At 41.7% G+C, this 27,590-nt stretch overlaps 1 pseudogene; it reads left to right on the plus strand.

The window, feature by feature from the left end:
- The first annotated feature begins 24,756 nt into the window (after positions 1-24,756).
- On the plus strand, positions 24,757-26,077 carry LOC139034251 (lysophospholipase D GDPD1 pseudogene; annotated as a pseudogene).
- Positions 26,078-27,590: the final 1,513 nt, after the last annotated feature.

Raw genomic sequence — 27,590 nt, forward strand, 5'->3', positions numbered from 1 at the left:
GAGGGGGGACCGGGATGGGGAATAGATGTAAATCCATGGTTAATTCATTTCAATGTATGACAAAAACTACTGCAATGATGTAAAGTAATTAGCCTCTAACTAATAAAAATAAATGGAAAAAAAGATAAAAGGGATGAATAAGAGAATATTGGAAGCAGAAAAATATATTTTTGAGCTGAATGAAAAAATGCTGGAAATGATTGCTGAAGAGCAATATAACATAGAAAGTAGGAAAAGAATGGAGGATAATCTCAGAGATTTCAGGAACAGAATCAAACACACTAAGAATCAAAGTATGGGAGTCCCAGAAGAAGAAGAGGAGAAAACATGATATGAGAAATTTTTGAAGAGATTATAGTTGAAAATCTCACTTAAAAGGAGAAGGAAATAGTCAATAGGGCCAAGAGGCACAAAGAGCGCCTTACAGAATAACTTCAGGAGACATATGGCAAGACACATACTGAGCAAGTTAACAAAGTCTAAACACTTTAGAAACCTGGATGCAGGTGAGGAAGCAAAAGTTATAAGTGGACATTGAACAACAGACTGGCTCCAAATAGGAAAAGCAGTATGCCAAGGCTGTGTATTGTCACCCTGTTTATTTGACGTATATGCAGAGTACATTATGAGAATCGCTGGGCTGGAAGATGCACAAGCTGGAATCAAGATTGCTGGGAGAAATAACAATAACGTCAGATATGCAGATGGTACCACCCTTGTGGCAGAAACTGAAGAGGAACTATAAAGTCTCTTGATGAAAATATAATAGGAGAGCGAAAAAGTTGGCTTACACCTCAACGTTCAGAACACTAAGAACATGGCCATCTGGTCCCACCACTCCATGGGAAATAGATGGGGAAACAGTGACTGACTTTTTGGGGGTTCTGAAATCTCTGCAGATGTTGATTGCAGCCCTGAAATTAAAGACAATTAACCCTTGGAAGGAAAGTTATGACCAACCAAGAGAGCATATTAAAAAGCAGAGTCAATACTCTGCCAACAAAGGTCAATCTGGTCAAGGCTATGTTTTTTTTTTTTCCCCAGTATTCATGTATGGATGAGACAGTTGAACTGTGAAGAAAGCTGAGCCCCAAAGAATTGAGCCTTTTGGACTGCGGTGTTCGAGAAGACTTTTGAGAGTCCTTTGGACTGCAAGTAGATCCAAGCAGTCCATCCTAAAGGAGATCAGTCCTGGGCTTTCATTGAAGGACTGATGCTAAAGCTGAAACTCCAATACTGTGGCCACCTCACGTGAAGCATTGCCTCAATGGAAATGACCCTGATGCTGGGAGGGACCAGGGGCAGGAGGAGAAGGGGATGACAGAAGATGAGATGGCTGTATGGCATCACCGACTCGATGGACATGAGTTTGAGGAAACTCCGGGAGTTGGTGATGGATAGGGAGCCCTGAGGTGCTGCGATTCATGGGGTCTCAAAGAGTTGGACACGACTGAGTGACTGAACTGAACTGAACTGAAACACCAAGAAAGACTATTTCAAAAACAGCCAGGGAGAAGCAACAGGTAACTTACAAGGGAAACCCCGTATGCTTAACAGCTCTTCTTTCAGCAGAAACTCTGCAGGCCCGAGGGGATTGGCAGAATATATTTAAACTACCAAAGGGGAAAAAAATCTACCACCAAGATTACTGTACACAGCAAGCATCTCATTCATAATTGAAGGAGAAATCAAAAGCTGTTCAGACAAGCAAGAGTTAAGGCAAGTCAGTACCACTAAAGCAGGTTTACAACAAATGTTAAAGGGACTGATATAGTCAAGACATACAAGAGAAGGAAAATCAACTTCAAACAGTTAAGGAAATGACAGTTTGAATGTATATATAAAATTATATATACATACATCACATATATATATGTATACATATATACACATATATCATGTATATATGATCTTAGTTTTCTGAATGTTGAGCTTTAAGCTAACTTTCACTCGCCTCTTTCAATTTCATCAAGAGGCTTTTTAGTTCCTCTTCACTTTCTGCCATAAGGGTCGTATCATCTGCATATCTGAGGTTACTGATATTTCTCCCAGAAATTGTAATTCCAGCTTATGATTCTCTCATGATGTACTCTGCATAGAATTTAAATAAGCAGGGTGACAATATACAGCCTTGACATACTCTTTTTCCTGTTTGGAACCAGTCTCTTGTTCCATGTCCAGTTCTTACTGTTGCTTCCTGACCTTCATACAGGTTTCTCAAGAGGCAGGTTAGATGGCCTGGTATTCCCATCTCCTTCAGAATTTTCCACAGCTTATTGTGATCCACACAGTTGAAGGCTTTGGTGTAGTCAATAAAATAGAAATAGATGTTTTACTGGAACTCTCTTGCTTTTTCAATGATTCAGCATACATTTGATCTCTGGTTTCTCAGCCTTTTCTAAAACCAGCTTGAACATCTGGAATTTCTCAGTTCACATATTGCTGAAGCCTAGCTTGGAGAATTTTGAGCATTACTTTACTAGAGTAAAGTACTAGTGAGATGAGTGCAACTGTGCAGTAGTTTGAGCACTCTTTAGGATTACCTTTCTTAGGGATTGGAATGAAAACGGGCCTTTTCCAGTCCTGTGGCCACTGCTGAGTTTTCCAAATTTGCTGGCATATTGAGTGCAGCACTTTCACAGCACCATCTTTTAGGATTTGAAATAGTTCAGCTGGAATTCCATCACATCCACTAGCTTTGTTCATAGTAATGCTTTCTAAGGCCCACTTGACTTCACACTCCAGGATGTCTGCTCTAGGTGAGTGATCACACCATTGTGATTATCTGGGTCTTAGGTGAGTGATCACACCATTGTGATTATCTGGGTCATAAAGATCTTTTCTGTACAGTTCTTCTGTGTATTCTTGCCACCTTTTCTTAATATCTTCTGCTTCTGTTAGATCCCTACCATTCCCGTCCTTTATTGAGCCCATTTTTGCATGAAATGTTCCCTTGGTATCCCTAATTGTCTTGAAGAGATCTCTAGTCTTTCCCATTCTGTTGTTTTCCTCTATTTCTTTGCATAGATAGCTGAGGAAGGCTTTCTTATCTCTCATGGCTATTCATTGGAACTCTGCATTCAAATCGGAATATCTTTCCTTTTCTCCTTTGCTTTTTGTTTCTCTTCTTTTCACAGCTATTTGTAAGGCCTCCTCAGGCAACGTTTTTCCTTTTTGCTTTTCTTTTCCATGGGGATGGTCTTGATCCCTGTCTCCTGTACAATGTAACGGACCCCTCTCCATAGTTCATCAGGCTCTCTGTCTATCAGATCTAGTCCCTTAAATCGATTTCTCACTTCCACTGTATATTCATAAGGGAGTTGATTTAGGTCATACCTGAATGGTCTAGTGGTCATCCCTACTCTCTTCAGTTTAAGTCTGAATTTGGAAATAAGGAGTTCATGATCTGGGCCACAGTCAGTTCCAGGTCTTGTTTTTGCTGACTGTATAGAGCTTCTGCATATTTGGCTGCAAAGAATATAATCAATCTGATTTCAGTGTCGGTCATCTGGTGATGTCCATGTGTAGAGTTTTCTCTTGAGTTGTTGTGGATTCTACTTAAGACTCTGACCCTATAAGGACTCAACAAGCCAGTATGTTTTACTCATGCAATTGTTCTCCTAATCTATGTTAATGAAACTATATATTTACTTGGAAACCTGCCTTTCTTCAAGATTCATGTCAATCATTTTATGGCCTGGGATGACTCACCTTGTGCCAATGTTATCTCAAAATGCATGTTGTGGGTGAGGGGCCTGGTGCCACTCTGAGTTTTGAGACATTTCCTTTCTCTAATTAACAATTTGCTGATAGGTATATAACATACTGCTAAAGGCTAGCAGGGGGGCACTCTTTCTGCCCCCTTCTGATGTCTATGTCAGAAGCTTTCTCTACTTCTTTTATACTTGAAAAGAAATTAATACTAAATCTTTGAGTGATCAAGCCTCATCACTGGCCCCAGATTGAATTCCTCTCCACCAGGGGCCAAGCATATTGGCATCTTTCAACGCTCAGTAACAACCTTTCAGTGGAATGTAGGTTTCAGTGCCCAACCTCAGTAGTTGAAGCACAACTGCTCTCCGGCACGGAGTGAGTAGTGAAAGGACTTACATTTAAGCTAATTACATGGTCATGCCTAAGTTTTAGAGCAGATTCAGTAGGCGTGACATACTTATTCTATGACACAGTCTCCACACTTATGGGATGCTTACTTAAGAGTGCTAGCTCAGTATTTGCACCACCTATGTTCTAGGCCACCCTCTCAGTAGAGGTGGAAAGTGTGTTCCTGAGTGGAAGAATAGTGATTGTGAATGCATAGTCTAGAGTGTAGGGTGATAAGTTGAAGCATGCCTGCTTGAGTTACACTCAGTTGTGGCAGGGTCTATACTCTAGAGCAAAGTTCAGTACTTGCAGGATATGTAATTTTGAGCCAGCTTTCAGTAGTGGTGATATGCATTCTCCAGTATGAAACTCAGTACTTATGGCACATAGTATAGAGTATGGTCTCATTAGTTGTTGCATGATATTCTCAGAGCACAGAATCAGTACTGACAGTTCGTGTGCTATAACATGTGGGCTCAGGCATGCTCCTGAGGGCAAGGTCAGTGATTGCATCACACCTTATCTAAACCATGGGTTTAGTAGAGGAACCTGGTATTTTCTAATTCAATGAAGCTATGAGCCATGCCATGTACGGCCACCCAAGACGGACGGGTCACGGTGGAGAGTTCTAACAATACATGGTGCACTGTAGAAGGGAAGGACAAGCCATTTCAGTAATTTTGCTCTGAGAACCCCTTGAACAGTATGAAAAGACAAAAAGATATTGCACTGAAAGATGAACTCCCCAGGTTGGTAGATGCCAATATGCTACTAGAGAATATTGGAGAAGAAACTCCAGAAATGATGAAGGGATGGAGCCATAGCAAAAACATTGCCCAGCTGTGGGTATGACTGGTGATGTCAGTAAGGGCTGATGCTGTGAAGAACAATATTACATAGTAACCTGAAACGTTAGGTCCATGAATCAAGGCAAAGTGGAAATGGTCAAACAGGAGATGGCAAGAATCAGCATCAAAGTTTTAGGAATCAGTGAACTAAAGTGGACTCTAATGAGATAATTTAATTTAGATTAACACTCTATCTACCACTGTGGCTAAGAACTCATTAGAAGAATTGGAGTAGCCCTCATAGTCAACAAAAGAATCAGAAATGTAATATTAAGGTGCAATCTCGAAAATGACATAATGAACTCTGTCCGTTTCCAATGCAAACCATTCAGTATCACAGTAATCCAAGACTACACCCTAACTAGTAATGCTGAAGAAGCTAAAGCTGAACAGTTCTATGAAGACCTACAAGGACTAAAGATCTTCTAGAACTAAAACTAAAAGATACCCTTTTTATCCTAGGGGACTGGAATGCAAATGTAGGAAGTCAAGAGCTACTAGGAGTAACAGGCAAATTTGGTCTTGGAGTACAAAATGAAGCAGGGCAAAGGCTAATAGAGTTTTGCCAAGAGAATGCGCTGGTCATAGCAAACTCCCTCTTCCAACACCAAAGAAGGCTATTCACATGGATATCACCAGATTGTCAATAATGAAATCATATTGATTACATTCTTGGCAGTCAAAGACGGAAAAGATCTATACTGTCAGCAAAAAGAAGTCTGTGAACTGACTGTGGCATAGAGCATGATGTCCTTATTGTCAAATTCTGACTTAAATTAAAGAAAGTAGGGAAAATCACTAACAGAAGCAGAAGATATGGCAAGGTGACAAGAATACACAGAACTATACAAAAAAGATCTTCATGACCCAGATAACCACAATGGTGTGATCACTCACCTAGAGCCAGACATCCTGGAGTGTGAAGTCAAGTGGGCCTTAGGAAGCATTACTACAAACAAAGCTAGTGGAGGGAACGGGTTTGCAATTGGGCTATTTCAAATATTAAAAGATGATGCTGTGAAAGTGCTGCATTCAATATGCCAGGGCATTTGGAAAACCCAGCAGTGACCATGGGACTGGAAAATGTCAATTTTCATTCCAATACCAAAGAAAACTAATGCCAAAGAATGTTCAGGCTACCACACAATTCCACTCATTTCACATGCTCGTAAAGTAATGCTCAAAATTCTCCAATCCTGGCCTCAGCAGTACATGATCAGTGAACTTCCAGATGTTCAAGCTTGATTTTAAAAAGTCAGAGGAACCAGAGATCAAACTGCTAACATCCATTGAATCATCAAAAAGCAAGAGAGGTCCAGAAATCACCTACTTCTTCTTTATTGATGATGCCAAGGCCTTTGACTGTGTGGATCATAAAAAAAAAAAAAAAAAAAAAATGTTGAAAATTCTTTAAGAGATGGGGCTGCTGGACCACCTTACCTGCCTGCTGAGAAATCTGTACGCAGGTCAAGAATAAACAGTTATAACCAGACATGGAGCAGGAGACTGCTTCAAAATTGGGAAAGAAATATGTCAAGGCTGTATATTGTCACCCTGCTTATTTAACTTGTATGCAGAGTACATCATGTGAAACACTGGCCTGGATGAAGCACAAGCTGGAATCAAGATTGCTGGGAGAAATATCAATAATCTCAGAAATGCAGATGACACCACCCTTATGGTAGAAAGCAAAGAGGAACTGAAGAGACTCTTGATAAATGTGAAAGAGGAGAGTGACAATGACATTAAAAAAAGATAAGATTATGGCAACCCTGGTTCCATCACTTCATGGCAAAATAGATGGGGAAAGGGTGGAAACAGTGAGAGACTTTATTTTCCTGGACTCCAAAATCACTGCAGATGGTGACTGCAGCCACAAAATTAAAAGACCCTTGCTCCTTGGAAGAAAAGCTATGACAAACTTATACAGCATACTAAAAAGCAGAGACTACTTTGCCAACCAATGTCCACCTAGTCAAAGGTATGATTTTTTTCAGTAGTCATGTATGGATGTGAGAGTTGGACTATAAAGAAAGCTGAGTACAGAAGAATTGATGCTTTTGAACTGTGGTGATGGAGAAGACTCTTGAAAGTTCCTTAGACAACAAAGAGGTTAAAGAAGTCAGTCATAAAGGAAATCATCCCTGAATATTTACTGGGAGGACTGATTTTGAAGCTGAAACTCCAGTACCTTGGCCACCTGATGTGAAGAACGGACTCCCTGAAAAAGACCCTGATGCTGGGAAAGATTGAAGATGGGAGGAGAAGGGAATGACGGAGGACTAGATGGTTTGACCGCATCACCAATTAGATGGACATGAGTCTGAACAAGCTCTCAGAGTTGGTGAAGGACAGGGAATCCTCTTGTGCTGCAGTCGATGGGGTAGCAAAAAGTTGGACACACTGAGTGATGGAACCAACTGAGTAGTGATACCACACGTGATACAGAGATAAAGGACAGTGTTTGGAGTATGATATATTTAGTGTACAGGTTCAGTGGTTGCAGGAACTTGCCATAAAGAGCAAGTTCACTAGTGGGAGGACCCATCCTCTGTAATGCACACTGAGCAGTTCTATCCCTTCTGCTGTATGACACTGTCTAAGCACTGCTGGGAATTTTGTTTTAGAATGTATGTTCCACAGAGGCTGGACACATATTTCAAATGCCAGGTAAGTAGTTTCCAAATGCTTCTTCTAATGTTCAAGTATTCTAGTGGCAATAGATATGCTCCAGAGGTCTGTTTCAGCATTCATATTCTAAAACTTGGACTCAGATTCCATTTCAAAGTGAAGGCACATCTGCTCTAGAGCCTGGAATATGTAGTGGCAGGATGCATGCTCTACAGTGAAAGCCCAGAGAATATTCACATTCTTCTTAAACATGAGCTCAGTACCTGTGGCATGCCTGCTATAGATCATGAGTCTGAAGATATATATATATGGAGAGAGAGAGAGTTCAGTAATAGTGAGGTGCATACTCCAGAATGCAAGTTACATAGATGCCGTATCCATGCTCTAAAGCATGAGGGTCAGTAGTGGCAAGTCACATGCATCAGAGAGCCATCTCAGGAACTGTGGCAAACTCACTCAACAATGAAGCCTCGGTATTTTAGAGACATGAACTGTTGAAGACTGGATTGGTATGTTGATATACGTGCTCCAGATAGCAAGCTCAGTATGTGCTGTATGTCTGTTCCAGAGAATGATCTCAGTAGTGGCAAGGAAAACACTAAGAGTCAAGCTCAAGATATTTGGCAAATGTGCATGGGAAACAGAATCAGTCGAGTTAGGAAATATGATGTATAACACTAGCGTGTAGCTGTGTCACATCAGCTCTAGGGCACAGGTACACTAGTTGTAGCTTGTGAATTATAGAATGCTGGCTGCCTAGCACCATAACGTGCGGTCTGGAGTGAAGGCTAAGTACCTGTGGCCCACCTCTTCTAGAGCACTGGTTCAGTGGAGTTGAGAGTCATGCTTTAGAGTTCAAGTTCATTACTGAACACATATTTGCTGTAGAGTGAGGGCTTAGTTAAAATTTGTGTGTTGTTGAATGGAATGCCAGTTATGTTAGAATTTTGATCCAGAGTGCAAGCACAGTACTTGGCTCACCTGCTCTAGAGAATGGGAATTCTGAAGAGAAACACCTGTAATAGAGTGCAAAATAAGTCATTATAAAATTCCAGGTATAGAATATGGGTTCACAAATTTCATCATGAAGGCTATGGAGCATGGGCTCAGAGGTGGTAGAACTCATGCTCTAAAAGGCAGGCTCACAGGTTCAAACTGAGTGTATTAGGGTGTAAAATAAGTAGTTGCATCATGGGTGCTTTGGGGCATGGGCTACAAAGTGGCGGGACTCGTGGATCAGAGTGTTAGTTCAGTATTTGCAACGCAAATGCTGTGGAACTTGGGCTCAGTATTTGAAGCATACTGGCTTAATGTGATAATTGAGAAGTGCTAAGAAGTGTGCTGTAGTACATGGATGCGTACTTTTGGGATGCATGATCCAGAGTGCAATTCAGTAATTCTGGCATGCCTGCTGTACAGCATAAGTTCAGTAGTGTCAGTACACCTACCCTAGAAGGCTAACTCAGTAATAGTGGAAGGTATAATTTTGAGTAAAATCTCAGGAGTCCAAAATCCATGCTCAAGTGGGTGGTCACTTTAGCAGTGATAACTCTGCTTCTGAGTACAAACTCAGTTATTGGCATGTGTGCACTAGAGCTGGGGCTCAGCAGAGGCTAGATTCCTGCACTTTTGCTCTCCAGTGTTCATACACATGCTCATAGTTGAAGCTCACTACTTTCTGCAAGAGTGCAGACATTGTTGAGGCAAGATTCGTGCTTCAGAGTGCAAGTCAGTACCTGTTATGGCATACCTGAAAAGACAGTCCGCACTTAAGAATATGTTACCACAACTGATCGTTTATGACTGTCATGCCACAGGTAGGGCCCGGACTTATGTTTAGCACAGCCAATTAATTACTTATGGCATGCCTGCTTTATAAAACAGGTTCAGTAGGTGTGGCAAGAAACCTCTATAAAATAATTTCAGTAGTGGAGTGAGGCAGGCTATAGAGTGCAATCTCAATATCTACAGCAGGGGTGTTCTAGGGTGCAGGCTTAATACGGCAAGTTATGTGATCAACAACACTGGCTCCGTAGTGATGGGATATATGCTCCCCTATGCAAGCTCAGAATTTGTAGCACACCTTCTCTGAGCCACAGCCTCAATAGGAGCTAAATGTAAAGTCAGTAGTGCCAGTAAATGTATTCTAGACAATGGTCACAGTAGTGGAGAGTCATGTGTTCCAGAGTGCCACCTCAGTAGTTGTACCATGTAGGGTCTGGTATTAGGTCTCAGTAGTGGTGAACTCCATGTTGGATAGTGCATGCTCAATAGTTGTGGCATGACACCTGTAAACCATTGGCCATGGCTACATATTCTTAAGTGTGGACTGTTTAGAGATGTAATATGTGCTCTAGACTGAAACTTAAGTGCTTATGGCACACATGCTCTAATCTCACACTCAGAAGAAGCAGGACACAAGATCCAGAGTCAGAGCTCAGTGTTCACATAATGTATAGTCTTGATTGCTGGCTTATTAGCTGTTGCTCATGAGCTTACAGTATAGGGCCACAAGTGGCATAAGCATGTTACAAAATATGACTTCAGTAGTGCAAGAGCACATGCTCCAGAATGCAACCTGAACATTTGTGTCATGTCTATTGTAGAGCAGAGGGCTGAGGAGTGACTGGACATGTGCTCTGGAGTATAAGCCCAATAGTCACTGGCAGCATTCTCTAACCTGCAATCTATGTATTTGTAGGAGTATGCTGAAGACCACAGGCTCAGCAAACCTGGGACGCATGCTCCAGAACAGAATGCAAGCAATGCATTTGAGGCAAGGCAGCTCTGGAACACAGGCTGTGTAGGGGCCAGATGCATGCCCTTGAACAGATGTTCAGTAGTGGTGGTACATGTGATCCAGAGTGCTGAACCAATGGTTGCAGTAGGAGAGCTTTAGGGAATGGCTCAGTAGTGGTAAAAAGTATGCTTCAGAATGCACACTCAGTATTTGTGGGACACATGTTACCCAGGATAAGCTGACTAGCTTTGAAATTTGTGCTGTAGAGTGTGAGCTCAATAATTTCCAGATGGTGCTGTAGAACGCCATCTCACGAATGGCAGGATGAAAACCACAGAGTGTCAGGTTAGTAGTGGCAAAATATGAGCTTCAGAATGCAATCCCAGTGGTTGTAACATGCCTGCTTTAGCGTGCAAGTTGAGCATTGGTGGTCCACATTGTTCACCATTTTAGCTCCATACCTGGTGCAAGACTACTCTGCAGCTCCATTTTATTAGTGGTGGGATGAGTACCCCAGAGTGCCAAAATAGTGGCTGCATATGCTTACTATAAATAAAGGCTCACAAGGTGCTGCACGTGTGTTTAGTGTGGAGGCTCAGTAATGATGTGATAGAATCTCCAGAGTACAAGCTCAGTAGTCTGGAACACCTGTTCTAGATTACTAGTTCAGGAGTGGTGGGAAGCATACTCCACAGTTCAAACTCAGTATTGCACCACCAGTGTTACAGAGCAGAGCCTTAGGAGTAGTGGAATGTGTGCTTCTGAGTGCAAGAATAATGATTGTAAATGCATAGTCAATCTAGTGCATGGAGTGATTAGTAGTAGCACACCGGGTTAGTGTCAAGCTCACCTGCGGTGTGACATGTCCTTTGGAGTAAAGCTCAGTAATTTCAGGAGTCATATGTTATAGTCATGCTTCAATAGTGGTGAGATGCATGCTCTAGGTTGAAGCTCAGTACTTGCAGTACATAAATCTAGGCTGCACACTCACTAGTTGTGTCGTGATAACTTTAGACCTCTGAATCCGTAGTGACAGTAGGTGCACTTTAAAACGTGGGTTTAAGCATGCTCCTGGGGGCAAGCCTTGTGATGGTACCACAGCTGCCCAAAGCCTGGGCTTAGTGCTGGCAAGGCACTTATTCCAGAGATCAAGGAAAATATTCGGGGTTTGCCAGTTTTAGAGCACAAGGACAGTGATTGGAACATTTGATATAAAATGCAAGATCAGTAGCAGAAATGCATGCTCTAGAACACAACTGAACTATTTTAGCTATCCTGTTGGAGATCATGGGCTCAGTCATAGAGGAAAGGTTGCTCGAGAAGGCAGGCTCTGTGGTGACTGGATGCATCTTCCCATGCAACAGCTGGGTAGTTTCAGACAGCCTGCGCTGAAGTGCAGGGATACTCATGACAGGACATGTGCTTCAGACTACAGCTCCAGTAGTTTGAGTACTCATACCCTAGAACTCAGAATCAGCAGTAATGGTAAGCTCCAGACTCATGAGTGTCATCGCATTAATTGTGTCACATCTGCTCTAGGACTTAGGCTCACTAGTGGTGGGAAGCATGCACAAAGGTGAAAGATCAGGAGATGTGGCACATGTTATCTAAAGCACATGCTCAGTACTTCTAGGATGTTTGCTCTAGACCATGGGTCTCCAGTGGTGGCAAATATTTTAAACAGTTGGTCCCATGATGGTGAGATGCATGCTCAAGAGAGCAAGTTCAGTAGATGTGGCAGGCATATTCTAAAGCACGGGATCAGTAGTGGCAAGATGTATGTTTCAGAGAGTCATCTCAGGAAATGGGCAAATTAGCTTAACATTGCAGTCTCAGTAGTTGAGGAAGGTTGGATCACTATGTTGGGGTGTATGCTCTGGAGAGCAAGCTTGATGGGTGTGGTATGGCTGTTCTAGAGCACTAGCTCAGTAGTGGCAAGGTAGGTGTTCAAGAGTGCAAATTCAAGGGTTGTGGTATGGGTGCACTAGAATACAGAATCAAGAGAGACAGGAAATGTGACTGATTTTAGAAAAAGAGATACACTAGTTGTGGCTTTCATGATCTTGACTGCTGGATTACTAGCAGCATAACAGGTGGTCTACAGTGCCACTTAATCAGTTGTGTAACACATTCTCTAGAGCACTGTCTTCATGGAGGTTTGATTCATGCTTCAGAGTTCTATCTCAGAGAGGCCACACACTTGATCTAGATTGAGGGTTCATTTGTGGGCAGGGTATGTGCTATAGAATGCAGACTCAGTTGTGTTGGAATGTTCACTTCAGAGGGCAAGCTCAGTGGTTGGCATGCCTGCTCTAAAGCCAGAGATGCATAGTGGGGGAACCCATGTAACAGAGTGTGAGCTAGGTTATTGACAAACATCAGCTGTAGAAGGTGGGCTCACAAATTTCAACATGGAGGCCACGGAACATTGGCTCAGTAGGGGTCGAACTTATGCACTAGAAGGCAAGTTCACAAGTGCAGAAGGAGTGCACCAGGGTGCAAAATCAATATTTGCAACCATGGGTACTTTGGGGAATGGGGTGAGTAGTTGCAGCATGCATGTTATAGAGTGCAAGATGAGTAATTGAAACACATGTGCTGTAAACAATGGGCTTATGAATTGTGCCATTCCTTCCTTGTCTGAGGACTCAGAAGTGACAGAAGTGTGCTGTAGCATGTGGACTCATGGTGGTGGAATGCATGATCCAGAGTGCAATTCATTAGTTCAAGCCTGCCTGCTCTAGAGCATAGTCTCAGAAGTGTAGTACACTGATCCTAGAAGGCACATTCAGTTGTGGTGGGAGGTAAGATTCTGAGTAAAATCTCAGTAGTGAAAAACACATTGCAATGTCTGTGTGCTCTGTAGTTTTGAGACCTGTGACTCCAGCTGCAAGTTCACTTATTGCAGCACATGTTCACTAAAGCATCGATTCAGTACACCCTGGTTGTAATCACCTGAACCCATTCCCACTGGAGCGGGTGAAATGTTGTTAATATGATGAGTATTACAGGTGCTCCAATGTGCAAGCCACTACTTTCTTCAGCTCAGTTGTGGCAAAAAGTATTTTTCAGAGTGCAAGTTCAGTACTTGTTTTGGCACAGCCGATCTAGAGCTCAAGGTCAGTAGTGGACAGACTTGTATTTAAGACAGCATACCAATTACTTATAGCGTGCCTGCTTTTAACACAGGTTCAATAGAAGTGTCACACTTGCTCTAGAATGCAATTACAGTAGTGCAAAAATGAGGGATTCGGAGAGCAGTTTACTAGTGGCAGTAAGCATGTTTTTAGGGTGCAAACTCAGAATTGGCAGGTAATATGCTCAAGAACATGTGCTCAGTAGTGACATGATGCTTGCTCCACTCTTCAGTCTCAGTGTATGCAGCGCATCTGCTACACAGGCTCAATAGTGGAAAAAAAAAAAAATCTCCAGAATGGAAGCTCAATAATGGCAGTACACGTGCTCTAGATCCTGGCCTCAGAAGTGACTAAGTGGGTGTTCCAGAGTGTAAGTTTTTTTATTCTACCATGCCTGATCCTTAGCATATGCTCCATAGAGGCCAGTTGCCTGCATTTGAGCATGTGCTCAGTAGTGATGGTTCAGGTTCTCCACAGTGTCATCCTACTAGTTGCAGCAAATGTGTCATACAGTATGGGACAATAACAGTAAGAAACATGTTTCAAAGTACAAACTCGTGTATAAGTAGTTGTGGGACACATGCTACAGAGGGTGAGCTCAGTAGTGTGTATGATTGCATGCTCTACATTGTAGGCTCAACATTACTTAGTGGTGCTATAGAAGGCAGGATAATATTGGCCAGATGTCTGCTCTAGAGTACCTGCTAAGTAGTGACAGAAAGCAAGCTCATTGGTTACCACCTGAAAGCTCTAGTATGCGGGTTGAATAGTAGTGTACACACGCTCTACAGTTCAAGTCAATAAATTGCAGCATGCATTCTCTAGAGATAAGTCCCAGATGCGATGGAATGTATATTCCAGAGTGTAAGTACAGTAATTGCAAATGTTTACTCCAGACAGACTCACACGTGGCAGCATGTGAGTGCAGGTTCAGTAGTGATGTGATAGTTTCTCCAGAGTGCAGGGACAGTAGCTTTGGCATATCTGCCCTAGACTACTACTTCATTAGTGGTGTGATGCCTGAACCAGAATGTAACGCTCAGTAATTGCAACACCGTTGCTTCCGAGCAGTCTCAATAGTGGTGAAATGTATGCTCCTGAGTCTCAGAATAGTCATTGCAAAAGCATAACCTTGTATCTGTGTTTAGTAGATACAGCAGGCCTGTCTAAGTTCAAGCTTAGTTGTGGTGTGATATGTGCTGCAGAGTGAAGCTCAATAATAGCATAAAATGTACTTTAGAGTCAGGGTCCAGTAGCAAAGAGTTGCATGCCCCAGGGTGAAACTCAGTACTTGTAGCATAGCACACATAGTCTCAATTGAGGTCTCACTCTGTACAGTCGGCAAAAACAAGGTGGGAATCTGACTGTGGCTCAGATCATGAACTCCTTATTGCCAAATTCAGACTGAAAGCGAAGAAAGTGGAGAAAACCAGTAGACCATTCAGGTATGACCTAAATCAAATCCCTTTTGACTATACAGTAGAAGTAACAGATTGAAGGGATTAGATCAGAGAGACACAGTGCCTGATCAACAACGGAGGGAGGTTCGTGACATTGTACAGGAGACAGATCATCCCCAATAGAAAGAAATGCAAAAAAGCAGAATGGCTGGCTCAGGAGGCCTTATAAGTAAGTAGTTGTGAAAAGAGAGGAAGCAAAAAGCAAGGGAGAAAAGGAAAGATATACCCATTTGAATGCAGAGTTCCAAATAGCAGCCAGTAGAGATAAGAAAGCCTTCCCTCAGCGATCAATGCAAAGGAATACAGGAAAACAGTAGAATGCAAAAGACTAGAGATCTCTTCAAGAAAATTAGATATACCAAGGGAACATTTCATGGAAAGATTGTCTCACTAAAGGACGGGAATGGTAGCGACCTAACAGAAGCAGAAGATATTAGGAAGAGGTGGCAAGAATACACAGAAGAACTATACAGAAAAGATCTTTATGACCCAGATAATCACAATGGTGTGATCACTCACCTAGAGCCAGGCATCTTGGAATGTGAAGTCAAGTGGGCCTTAGGAAGCATCACTCTGAAGAAAGCTAATGGAGGTCATGGAATTCCAGCTGAGCTATTTCAAATCTTCACAGATGATGCTGTGAAAGTGTTGCACTCAACATGCCAGCAAATTTGGAAAACTCAGCAATGGCCACTGGACTGGAAAGGTCGATTTTCATTCCAAACTTAAAGAAAGGCAATGCCAAAGAGTGCTCAAATTACCACACAATCACTCTCATCTCACTTGCTAGTAAAGTAATGCTTAACATTCTTCAAGCTAGACTTCAGAAACACATGATCTGTGAACTTCGAGATGTTCAAACTGATTTTAGAAAAGGCAGAGGAACCAGAAATCAAATTGCCAACATCCTCTGGAACATCAAAATAGCAATATCTTTCCAGGAAAACATCTATTTCTGCTTTATTGACTATGCCAAAGCCTTCTACTGTGTGGATCACAATAAACTTTGGAAATTTCTGAAATAGATGGACATACCAGAGCACCTGACCTACCTCTTGAGAAACCTATATGCAGGTCAGGAAGCAACAGTTAGAACTGGACATGGAACAGCAGACTGGTTCCACATAGGAAAGGAGTACGTCAAGGCTGTATGTTGTCACCCTGCTTATTTAACTTCTATGCAGAGTACATCATGAAATGCCAGGCTGGATGAATCACAAGCTGGAATCAAGATTGCTGGGAGAAATATAAATTACCTCAGATATGCAGATGACACCACCCTTATGACAGAAATTGAAGAAGAACTAAAGAGTCTCTTGATGAAAGGGAAAGTGGAGAGTGAAAAAGTTGGCTTAAACTCAACATTCAGAAAACTAAGATCATGACATCTGGTCCCATTATTTCATGGCAAATAGATGGGGAAACAGTGGAAACTTTGGCTGACTTAATTTTTCTGAACTCCAAAATCATTGCAGATGGTGATGGCATCCATGAAATTAGAAGATGCTTACTACTTGGAAGGAAAGTTATGACCAACCTAGACAACACATTAAAAAGCATCCATGGCTAATTCAATGTATGACAAAAACCACTGCAATGCTGTAAAGTAATTAGCCTCTAACTAATAAAAATAAATGGGAAAAAAAAAAAAGCAGAGACATTACTTTGCAAACAAAGGTCCGTCTAGTCAAGTCTATGGCTTTTCCAGTGGTCATGTATGGATGAGAGAGTTGGACTGTAAAGAAAGCTGAGCTCAGAAGAGTTGATTCCTCGAACTGTGGGGTTGGAGAAGACTCTTGATAGTCCCTTGGACTGCAAGGAGATCCAACCAGTCCATCCTAAAGGAGACTAGTCCTGGGTGTTCATTGCAAGAACTGATGTCGATGCCGAAACTCCAATATTTTGGCCACCTGATGCAAAGAGCTGACTCATTTGTAAAGTCCCTGGTGCTGGGGAAGATTGAGGGCAGGAGAAGAAGGCGACGACAGAGGAGGAGATGGTTAGATGGCATCACTGACTCGATGGCCATGGGTTTGGGACTCCGGGAGTTGGCGATGGCCGGGGAGGCCTGGCCTGGTCGCAAAGAGTTGGACCCGACTGAGCGACTGAACTGAACTGAACTACCTGTGGCAGGATCTCTTTAGAATACAGAATCTGTAGTGGTAGTAGGTTTTCTATAAAACATGGGTTCTGACACAATCCTGAGGATGACGTAAGTTTGCAAAACAGGTGATTGAAAGCTGGGACTTAGTGGTGACAAGATACACGCTTCAGAGGTCAAGACAAGTATTTGGTGTATACCAGCTTTAAAGCGCAAACTTATTAGCTGTGGGATATTTGCTGGTGAAATTTAAACAATGGAAAAATGCATGGTCCTGAATGCACATGAGCAGATTTTGCCATCCTGCTGTAGAGAATGGACTCGGTAGTGGTGTGAAATGTCCACTAGAATGCAGGCTCGGTAATAGCTGGATGCATCTTATCTTGTGTCAGCTGATTTTCAGACAGCCTGTTCTAAAGTTCAAGGACAGTAGTGGAAAGATGCATGCTCTAGACTCTACAAGGTCAGTAGTTTAACTACACTTACTCTCAAACTCAGGCTTAGAGATGGTGAGACACAGGCTCTGGAGTGCCATCCCACTAGCTGACAGTAGATCATCGACTAGTGTCTGCTCTAGATCACAGACTCAGGTATGGGAGGAAGCATGTTCTAGAAGCATATCCAGGAGATGTGGCACATGTTCTCAAAAGTACAGGCTAAGTTTTTGAAGCACACCCTTTTTCTAGATCATGGGTTTGTAGTGGCATGCGCATGCTTTAAACTTTGGGTTATATTATGGCAAGACCTGTGCTCAAGTGTGAAAGCTCATTAGATACATCATGTATCATCTAAAGCACATGACTTGAAGTGGCAGTACACATACTTCAGAGTGTTCTCTCACGAGGGTAGTGTATTTGCTCAGAGTCCAAGCTAAGTAGTTTAGGAACATCAGTTTAGTTCAGTTCAGTCACTCAGTCATGTCTGACTCTTTGTGACCCCATGAACCGCAGCATGCCAGGCCTCCCTGTCCATCATCAACTCCCGGAGTTTACCCAAACTCATGTCCATCGAGTCAGTGATGCCATCTAACCATCTCATCCTCTGTCGTCCCCTTCTCCTGCCTTCAATCTTTCTCAACATCAGGGTCTTTTCAAATGAGTCAGCACTTCGCATCAGGTGGCCAAAATATTGGCGCTTCAGCTTCAACATCAATTCTTCCAGTGAACACCCAGGAATGACCTCCTTTAGGATGGATTGGTTGGACCTCATTTAGGATGGATTTGTTGGATCTCCTTGCAGTCCAAGGGACTCTCAAGAATCTCCCCCAACACCACAGCTCAAAAGCACCAATTGTTCTGTGCTCAGCTTTCTTTATAGTCCAACTCTCACATCCAGACATGACCACTGGAAAAACCATAGCCTTGACTAGATGGACCTTTGTTGGCAAAGTAATATGCTTTTTAATATGCTGTCTAGGTTGGTCATAACTTTCCTTCCAAGGAGTAAGCATCTTTAATTTCATGGTTACAACCACCAAATGAAGTGATTTTGGAGCCCCCCAAAATAGCCAAAAATAGCTTGCACTGTTTCCCCATCTATTTGCCATGAAGTGATAGGACTGGATGCCATGATCTTAGTTTTCTGAGTGTTGAGTTTTAAGCCAACATTTTTACTCTCCTCTTTGACTTTCATCAAGAGGCTCTTCAGTTATTCACTTTCTGCCTTTAGGTGGTGTCATCTGCATATCAGGTTGTTGATATTTCTCCCGAAAATCTTGATACCAGCTTGTGATTCATCCAGCCCAGCGGTCTCATGATGTACTCTGCATATAAGATAAATTAAGCAGGGTGACAATATACAGCCTTGATGTACTCCTTTTCCTATTTGGAACCAGCCTGTGGTTCCATTTCCAGTCCTAACTGTTGCTTCCTGATCTGCATACCGATTTCTCAAGTGGCAGATCAGGTGGTCTGGTATTCCCATCGCTTTCATGTATACTTGAAGAACGCTGGATCATGATGTTCAGAAGCATGCTCCAGAGAACAAGCTCAGTAGGCGTGGGATGGTTGCTCTAGATCTTGGACAATATTTGGGTAATGGAAAGGCAAATGCTCACGAATGCAAACTCAAGGATAGTGGCATGTGTGCAGTGGGATGCAGGTTCATTAGATGCAAGAAATATGATGCACGGTACGAGACCTGGAATAGTTTTGACACATCAGTTCGAGAACACATTACACAAGATGCAGCCTGCATGATCTAGACTGCTGACTGACTAGTAGTCAAAGTTTGTTGCTGAAACATGAAAGACATAGTTGTTCATGGTTTAGAAATAACCTTTCGAGGAGGGGAGGAGCCAAGATGGCGGAGGAATAGCACAGCGAGACCACTTTCTCCCCTACAAATTCATCGAAAGAACAATTCAACGCAGAGCAAACTTCACAAAACAACTTCTGATCGCTAGCTGAGGACATCAGGCGCCCAGAAAAGCAGCCCATTGTCTTTGAAAGGAGGTAGGACAAAATATAAAAGATAAAAAGAGAGACAAAAGAGCTAGGGACGGAGACCCGTCCCGGGAAGGGAGTCTTAATAGAGGAAGTTTCCAAACACCAGGAAACCCTCACACTGGCGGGTCTGGGGGAAGTTTTCGAATCTCGGAGGGCAACCTAACTGGGAGGAAAATAAATAAATAAATAAATAACCCCCACAGATACACGCCTAAAAACAACTCCCAGCAGAAAAGTACCCCGGATGCCAGCATCCACCACCAGCAAATGGGGGCAGAACGGAGAGGAGCGGGTGGTAGTTGTTAGTGTAAGGACCGGGCCTGAGTGCCCTGAGGACAATCAGAGGGATCTTTTGTGAGATAGCAACTTAAACTGTGGGATAGCAAAAGAATGAGACAAAACTAACTGGCCTGAACACACTGCCAGCCATTCGCAGAACAAAGGGTCTGAGCAAGTCCAGAGAAGAGCTATTCTGCTTTGGACTGGCCCAGCCCCACTGGAGGCAGGAGGCAGAGGGGAGGGGAAAGGGGCAAACTCGGCCCCAAAGACAGCATCCCCTACCACACTGCAAACAGGCCTCCAGTTTCTAACCAAAGACTTCCTGAGATTCTGGATGGTCGACATCCGCTGGGAGGGTCGTGGCTAAACACAGGGCGCACGCACCTGACCGGCGCGGGCGGAAACTGAGGCTGGGGCCACGGAGGGGAGAAGGCGCACCGCACCCGGGGAGAGTGCGCCTGTCAAGCTCCTGGCTGCCTGAGCTGCTCGGGCTGGGGAAGGCACAAAACACAGGTGCAACCGAGTCCGCGCTTTTGTGGAGTACCCAAAAACTGGAACCGCATGCAATGCAGGGCACACTCCATATAGAGCAGCCGGGAGCCTGAGCAGTGTAGATGGGGAAAGCAGCTCCCCTCCCTCCCCACAGCGCCATGAAACTAGTGAACCTGAACGAGAGATCACCTCTGCCTGCCTGTGTCAGGGTGGAAATAAGCCACTGAAGAGACCGGCAAACAGAAGCCAAATAAACAAAGGGAACCTCTTCAGAAGGGACCAGTGCAATAGATTAAAATCCCTGTAGATAAAACGGACTACACTGGAAGGGGCATATAAATATCGAAGAGTGTAGAGCTGGAACGAGGAGCTATCTGAAACTGAACCAAACCCACACAGACCACAACAACTCAAGAGAAATTCCTAGATATATTTTTACTATTTTTTTAATTAAAAAAAATTTGTGGTTTCTTTTCTTTTTTATTTTTTCTCTTTTATTTTCTTTTAAATTTCCCTATTAGTCTCCCATTACTCCTTAACTTTCCTTTTCATATACTTTTATGATATTTTTCATTAGAAAAATTTTTTTCTTTTTTTTTCTTTTTCCCTTATTTTCTTTTAGAGTCCTCTATTAACCTCTACTACTCCGTTAGTTTCATTCTCATTTCACTATAACCTTGACAAAAAAAAAAAAAAGACAGAGAGAGAGACGCCCTATTTTTAAACCTAACTTCATATATATTTCAAAAATTTTTTGTGTTTATGTTTTTGTTTTTAACATTGCATTTTTAAGACTCTAACCTCTACTCTAGATTTTTAACCTTTGTTTTTCAGTATGTGATATAAATTTTGGACATTTAAGAAGCCAATATTCAGTTCCCATTTTTACTCAGGAGGGTGATGTTTAATTTCTCCCACTTTTGAGTCTCCATTTTCTACCTGAGAACACCTCTGTTTCCTCCTTTCCCATTCTCTTTCTAATCCAATTCTGTGACTCTTTGTGGGTGTCTAGGGTATGGAGAACACTCTGGGAACAGACAACTGTGTCGATCTGTCTCTCTCCTCTTGAGTCGCCCTTTGCCTCCTCCTGCTCATCTCTATCCCCCTCCTTCTCTCTTCTTTTTCATGTAACTCTGTGAACCTCTCTGGGTCTCCCTAATGGGGGAGAATCTTTTCACCATTAACCTCGAAGTTTTATTATCAGTGCTGTATAATTGGAGAAGTCTTGGGACTACTGGAAGAATAAAACTGAAATCCAGACGCAGGAGATTTAAGCCCAAAACCTGAGAACACTAGAAAACTCCTGACTACATGGAACTTTAAGTAATGAGACCAAAGGCCTCCATACCTACACTGAAACCAACCATCTCCCAAGAGCCAGTAAGTTTCACAGCAAGACATACCATGCAAATGCTCCAGCAACGCAGGAACATAGCCCTGAGCATCAACTTACAGGCTGCCATAGTCACACCTAGAATATAGACCCATCTTAAAACTCATTACTGGGCATTCCATTGCACTCCAGAGAGAAGAAATCTAGTTCCATGCACCAGAACACCGACACAAGCTTCCCTAACCAGGAAACCTTGACAAGCCAATTGTCCAACCCCACCCACTGGGTGAAACCTCCACAATAAAAAGGAACCACAAACCTCCAGCATACATAAAGCCCACTCCAGACACAGCAATCTAAATAAGATGAAAAGGCAGAGAAATACCCAACAGGTAAAGGAACATGAGAAAATGACCACCAAGTCAAACAAGAAGGAGGAGATAGGGAATCTACCTGAAAAAGAATTTAGAATAATGATAATAAAAATGATCCAAAATCTTGAAAACAAAATGGAGTTACAAATAAATAGCCTGGAGACAAAGATTGAAAAAATGCAAGAAATGTTTAATAAAGACCTAGAATAAATAAAAAAGCATCAATTAAAAATAGATAATGCAATAAATGAGATCAAAAACACTCTGGAGGGAAACGAGAGTAGAATAACAGAGACAAAAGATAGGATAAGTGAGGTAGAAGATAAAATGATGGAAAGAAATGAAGCAGAGAGGGAAAAAAAAATCAAAAGAAATGAGGACAACCTCAGGGACCTCTGGGACAATGTGAAACGCCCCAACATTTGAATCATAAGAGTTCCAGAAGAAGAAGACAAAAAGAAAGCCATGAGAAAATACTCGAGGAGATAATAGCTGAAAACTTCCCTAACATGAGGAAAGAACTAGCCTCCCAACTCCAAGAAACCCAGAGAGTCCCAAACAGGATAAACCCAAGGCAAAACACCTCAAGACACATATTAATCAAATTAACAAAGATCAAACACAAAGAACAAATATTAAAAGCAAGGGAGAAAAAACAAATAACACACAAAGGGATTCCCATAAGGGTAACAGCTGATCTATCAATAGAAACCCTCCAGGTCAGAAGGGAATGGCAGGATATACTTAAAGTAATGAAAGAGAATAACCTACAACCTAGATTTCTGTACCCAGCAAGGATGTCATTCAGCTATGAAGGAGAATTCGAATGCTTTACAGACAAGCAAAAGCTGAGAGAATTCAGCACCACCAAACCAGCTCTTCAACAAATGCTAAAGGATCTTCTCTAGACAGGAAACACAGAAAGGTGGTATAAACGTGAACCCAAAACAACAAAGTAAATGGCAACGGGACCATACCTATCAATAATTACCTTAAATGTAAATGGGTTGAATGCCCCAACCAAAAGACAAAAATTGGCTGAATGTATACAAAAACAAGACCCCTATATATGGTGTCTACAAGAGACCCACCTCAAACTAGAGACACATACTGACTAACAGTGAAGGGTTGGAAAAAAATAGTTCATGAAACCAGAGACCAAAAGAAAGCAGGAGTCGCAATAGTCACATCAGATAAAATAGACTTTCAAATAAAGGACATGAAAAGAAACAAAGAAGGCCACTACATAATGATCAAAGGATCAATCCAAGAAGAAGATATAACAATTGTAAATATATATGCACCCAACATAGGAGCACTGCAATATTACAGCAAATGCTAAAGAGTATGAAAGAGGAAATTAATAGTAACATAATAATAGTGGGAGACTTTAATACCCCACTCACAACTATGGATAGATCAACTAAACAGAAAATTAACAAGGAAACACAAACCTTAAATGACACAATGGACCAGCTAGACCTAATTGACATCTATAGGACATTTCACCCCAAAACAATCAACTTCACCTTTTTCTCAAGTGCACACGGAACCATCTCTAGAATAGAGCACATCCTGAGCCATTCATCAGGTCTTGGTAAACTCAAGAAAAATGGAAATCTTTTCAGTCATCTTTTGTGACCACAGTGCGGTAAGATTAGATCCCAATTACAGGGAAAAAATTGTTAAAAATTCAAACATATGGAGGCTAAATAGCACGCTTCTGAATAACCAACAAATCATAGAAGAAATCAAAATATGCACAGAAATGAATGAAAATGAAAACACAACAACCCAAAACCTGTGGGACACTGCAAAAGCAGTGCTAAGGGGAACGTTCATAGCGTTACAGGCTTACATCAAGAAACAAGAAAAAAGTCAAATAAATAACCTAACTCTACACCTAAAGCCACTAGAGAAGAAAGAAATGAAGAACCCCAGGGTTAGCAGAAGGAAAGAAATCTTAAAAAGTAGGGCAGAAATAAATGCAAAAGAAACTAAAGAGACCGTAGCAAAAATCAACTGAGCTAAAAGCTGTTTTTTTTTTAAAAAATAAACAAAACTTAAAAACAGTCAGCAAGACTCATTAAGAAACAAAGGAAGAAGAACCAAATTAACAAAATTAGAAACGAAAATGGAGAGATCACAACAAACAACACTGAAATACAGAGGATCATAAGAGACTACTACCATCAACTCTATGCCAATAAAATGGACAACTTGGAAGAAATGGACAAATTCTTAGAGAGGTATAACTTTCCAAAACTGAATCAGGATGAAATATAAGATCTTGACAAACACATCACAAGCAAGGAAATTGAAACTGTAATCAGAAATCTTTCAGGAAACAAAAGCCCAGGACGAGAGGGCTTCACAGCTGAATTCTACCAAAAATTTAGAGAAGAGCTAACACCTATCATACTCAAACTCTACCAGAATATTGCAGAAGGAGGTAAACTTCCAAATTCATTCTATGAGGCCACCATCACCCTAATCCCAAAACCAAAGATGCCACAAAAAAGAAAACTACAGGCCAATATCACTGACGAACATAGATGTAAAAATCTTCAACAAAATTTTACCAAACAGAATCCAAAAACATATTAAAAATATCATACACCATGACCAAGTGGGCTTTATCTCAGGAATGAAAAGATTCTTTAATATCTGCAAATCAATCAATGTAATACACCACAAACAAATTGAAAGATAAAAACCATATGGGCGCGGCGGGCCGGCGCCGACAAGTGCGCTGCACCGCGGGCGCCGGCGGGGGGCGAGCCAGACCTCGAGCAGCAGCAGCTGCCGCCGCCGCCGCCGCCGCCGCCGCAGCCGTTGCGACCGTATCAGCGGAGTTCAGAGGGCCAGGCTGCGGGAGGCTTCCTCACACGGGGGCTGAGATGTCGTCCACCGCGGCTTTTTACCTCCTCTCCACCCTGGGAGGGTACTTGGTGACTTCATTCTTGTTGCTCAAATACCCGACCTTGCTGCACCAGAGAAAGAAGCAACGATTCCTCAGTAAACACATCTCTCACCGCGGGGGTGCTGGAGAAAATTTGGAGAATACAATGGCAGCCTTTCAACACGCAGTTACAATTGGAACTGATATGTTGGAATTGGATTGCCATATCACAAAAGATGAGCAAGTTGTAGTGTCACATGATGAGAACCTAAAGAGATCAACAGGGGTCAATGTAAACATCTCTGATCTCAAGTACTGTGAACTCCCACCTTACCTTGGCAAACTGGATGTCTCGTTTCAAAAAGCATGCCAATGTGAAGGAAAAGATAACCGAATTCCATTACTGAAGGAAGTTTTTGAGGCCTTTCCTAACACTCCCATTAACATCGATATCAAAGTCAACAACAATTTGCTGATTAAGAAGGTTTCAGAATTGGTCAAGCAGTACAGACGAGAACATATAACAGTGTGGGGTAATGCCAGTTATGAAATTGTAGAAAAGTGCTACAAAGAGAATTCGGAAATTCCTATACTCTTCAGTTTACAACGTGTTCTGCTCATTCTTGGCCTGTTCTTCACTGGCCTCTTGCCCTTTGTGCCCATTCGAGAACAGTTTTTTGAAATCCCAATGCCTTCTATCATATTGAAGCTGAAAGAACCACACACCATGTCCAGAAGTCAGAAGTTTCTCATCTGGCTTTCTGATATTTTACTAATGAGAAAAGCTTTGTTTGACCACCTCACTGCCTGAGGCATTCAGGTGTACATTTGGGTATTAAATGAAGAGCAGGAATACAAAAGAGCCTTTGATTTGGGAGCAACTGGGGTGATGACAGACTATCCAACAAAGCTTAAGGATTTTTTACATAATTTTTCAGAATAGAGAAGGAGGTAGTCAGAAGCATTCAAAGAAAACATGAAAAGACCTAAGAAAAAATTTTTTCATTATTTCCCTAAGCCATTTCCAGAATGGTAAAAGGTTTAATCAGTAAATATATCCTGGAACAATAAGCATCTTGGACCTAGATTACACCTCTTATTTGGACTTTGCCAGCTAACAGTTATGAAGGCTAATCATACTCTCCCACCTATCCCTGGATGACATAAGTAACATTTGTTTTTTTTGTTTAAACTGAAATAAAAATTTCAAGAACAACAACAACAACAAAAAAAAAACCATATGATTATCTCAATAGATGCAGAGAAAGCCTTTGACAAAATTCAACATCCATTTATGATTAAAACTCTCCAGAAAGCAGGAATAGAAGGAACATACCTCAACATCATAAAATCTATAAATGACAAACCCACAGCAAGCATCACCCTCAATGGTGAAAAATTGAAAGCTCTTCTCCTAAAATCTGGAACAAGACAAGTGTGCCCACTCTCACCGTTACTATTCAACAGAGTTTTGGAAGTTTTGGCCACAGCAATCAGAGCAGAAAAAGAAGTAAAAGGAGTCCAGATAGGAAAAGAGGAAGTGAAACTCTAGCTGTTTGCAGATGACATGATCCTCTACATAGAAAACCCTAAAGACTCTACCAGAAAATTACTAGAACTAAACAACGAACACAGTAAAATTGCAGGATATAAAATTAACATACAGAAATCCCTTGCATTCCTATACACTAACGGTGAGAAAATAGAAAGAGAAATTAAGGAAACAATACCATTCCCCATTGCAACAAAAAGAATAAAATACTTAGGAGTATATCTACCTAAAGAAACAAACGTTTTCTATACATAGAAAACTATAAAACACTGATGAAAGAAATCAAAGAGGACACAAACAGATGGAGAAACATACTGTGTTCATGGATTGGAAGAATCAATATTGTCAAAATGGCTATTCTACCCAAAGCAATCTATAGATTCAATGCAATCCCTATTAAGCTACCAACGGTATTTTTCACAGAACTAGAACAAATAATTTCTCAATTTGTATGGAAATTAAAAAAAAACTCAAATAGCCAAAGTAATCTTGAGAAAGAATGGAACTGGAGGAATCAACCTGCCTGACTTCAGGCTCTACTACAGAGTCACAGTTATCAAGACAGTATGGTACTGGCACAAAGACAGAAATATAGATCAATGGGACAGAATAGAAAGCCCAGAGGTAACTCCACGAGCCTATGGACACCTTAACTTCGACAAAGGAGACAAGGATATATAATGGAAAAAAGATAACCTCTTTAACAAGTGGTGCTGGGAAAACTGGTCAACCACTTGAAAAAGAATGAAACTAGAACCCTTTCTAACACCATACAAAAAAATAAACTCAAAGTGGATTAAAGATCTAAATGTAAGACCAGAGACTATAAAACTGCTAAAGGAGAACATAGGCAAGACCCTCTCTGACATAAATCACAGCAGGATCCTCTCTGACCCACCTTCCAGAATATTGAAAATAAAAACAAAAATAAACGAATGGGACCTAATGAAACTTAAAAGGTTTTGCACAACCAAGGAAACGATAAGCAAGGTGAAAGGACAGCCCTCCGGTTGGGAGAATATAATAGGAAACGAAGCAACAGACAAAAGACTAATCTCAAAAATATACAAGCAACACCTGCAGCTCAATTCCGGAAAAATAAATGACCCAATCAAAAAATGGGCCAAAGAACTAAACAGACATTTGTCCAAAGAGGACTTACAGATTGCAAAGAAACACATGAAAAGATGTTC

Source organism: Odocoileus virginianus, unplaced genomic scaffold (assembly GCF_023699985.2).
Source record: "Odocoileus virginianus isolate 20LAN1187 ecotype Illinois unplaced genomic scaffold, Ovbor_1.2 Unplaced_Contig_83, whole genome shotgun sequence".
Lineage (NCBI taxonomy): Eukaryota > Metazoa > Chordata > Mammalia > Artiodactyla > Cervidae > Odocoileus > Odocoileus virginianus.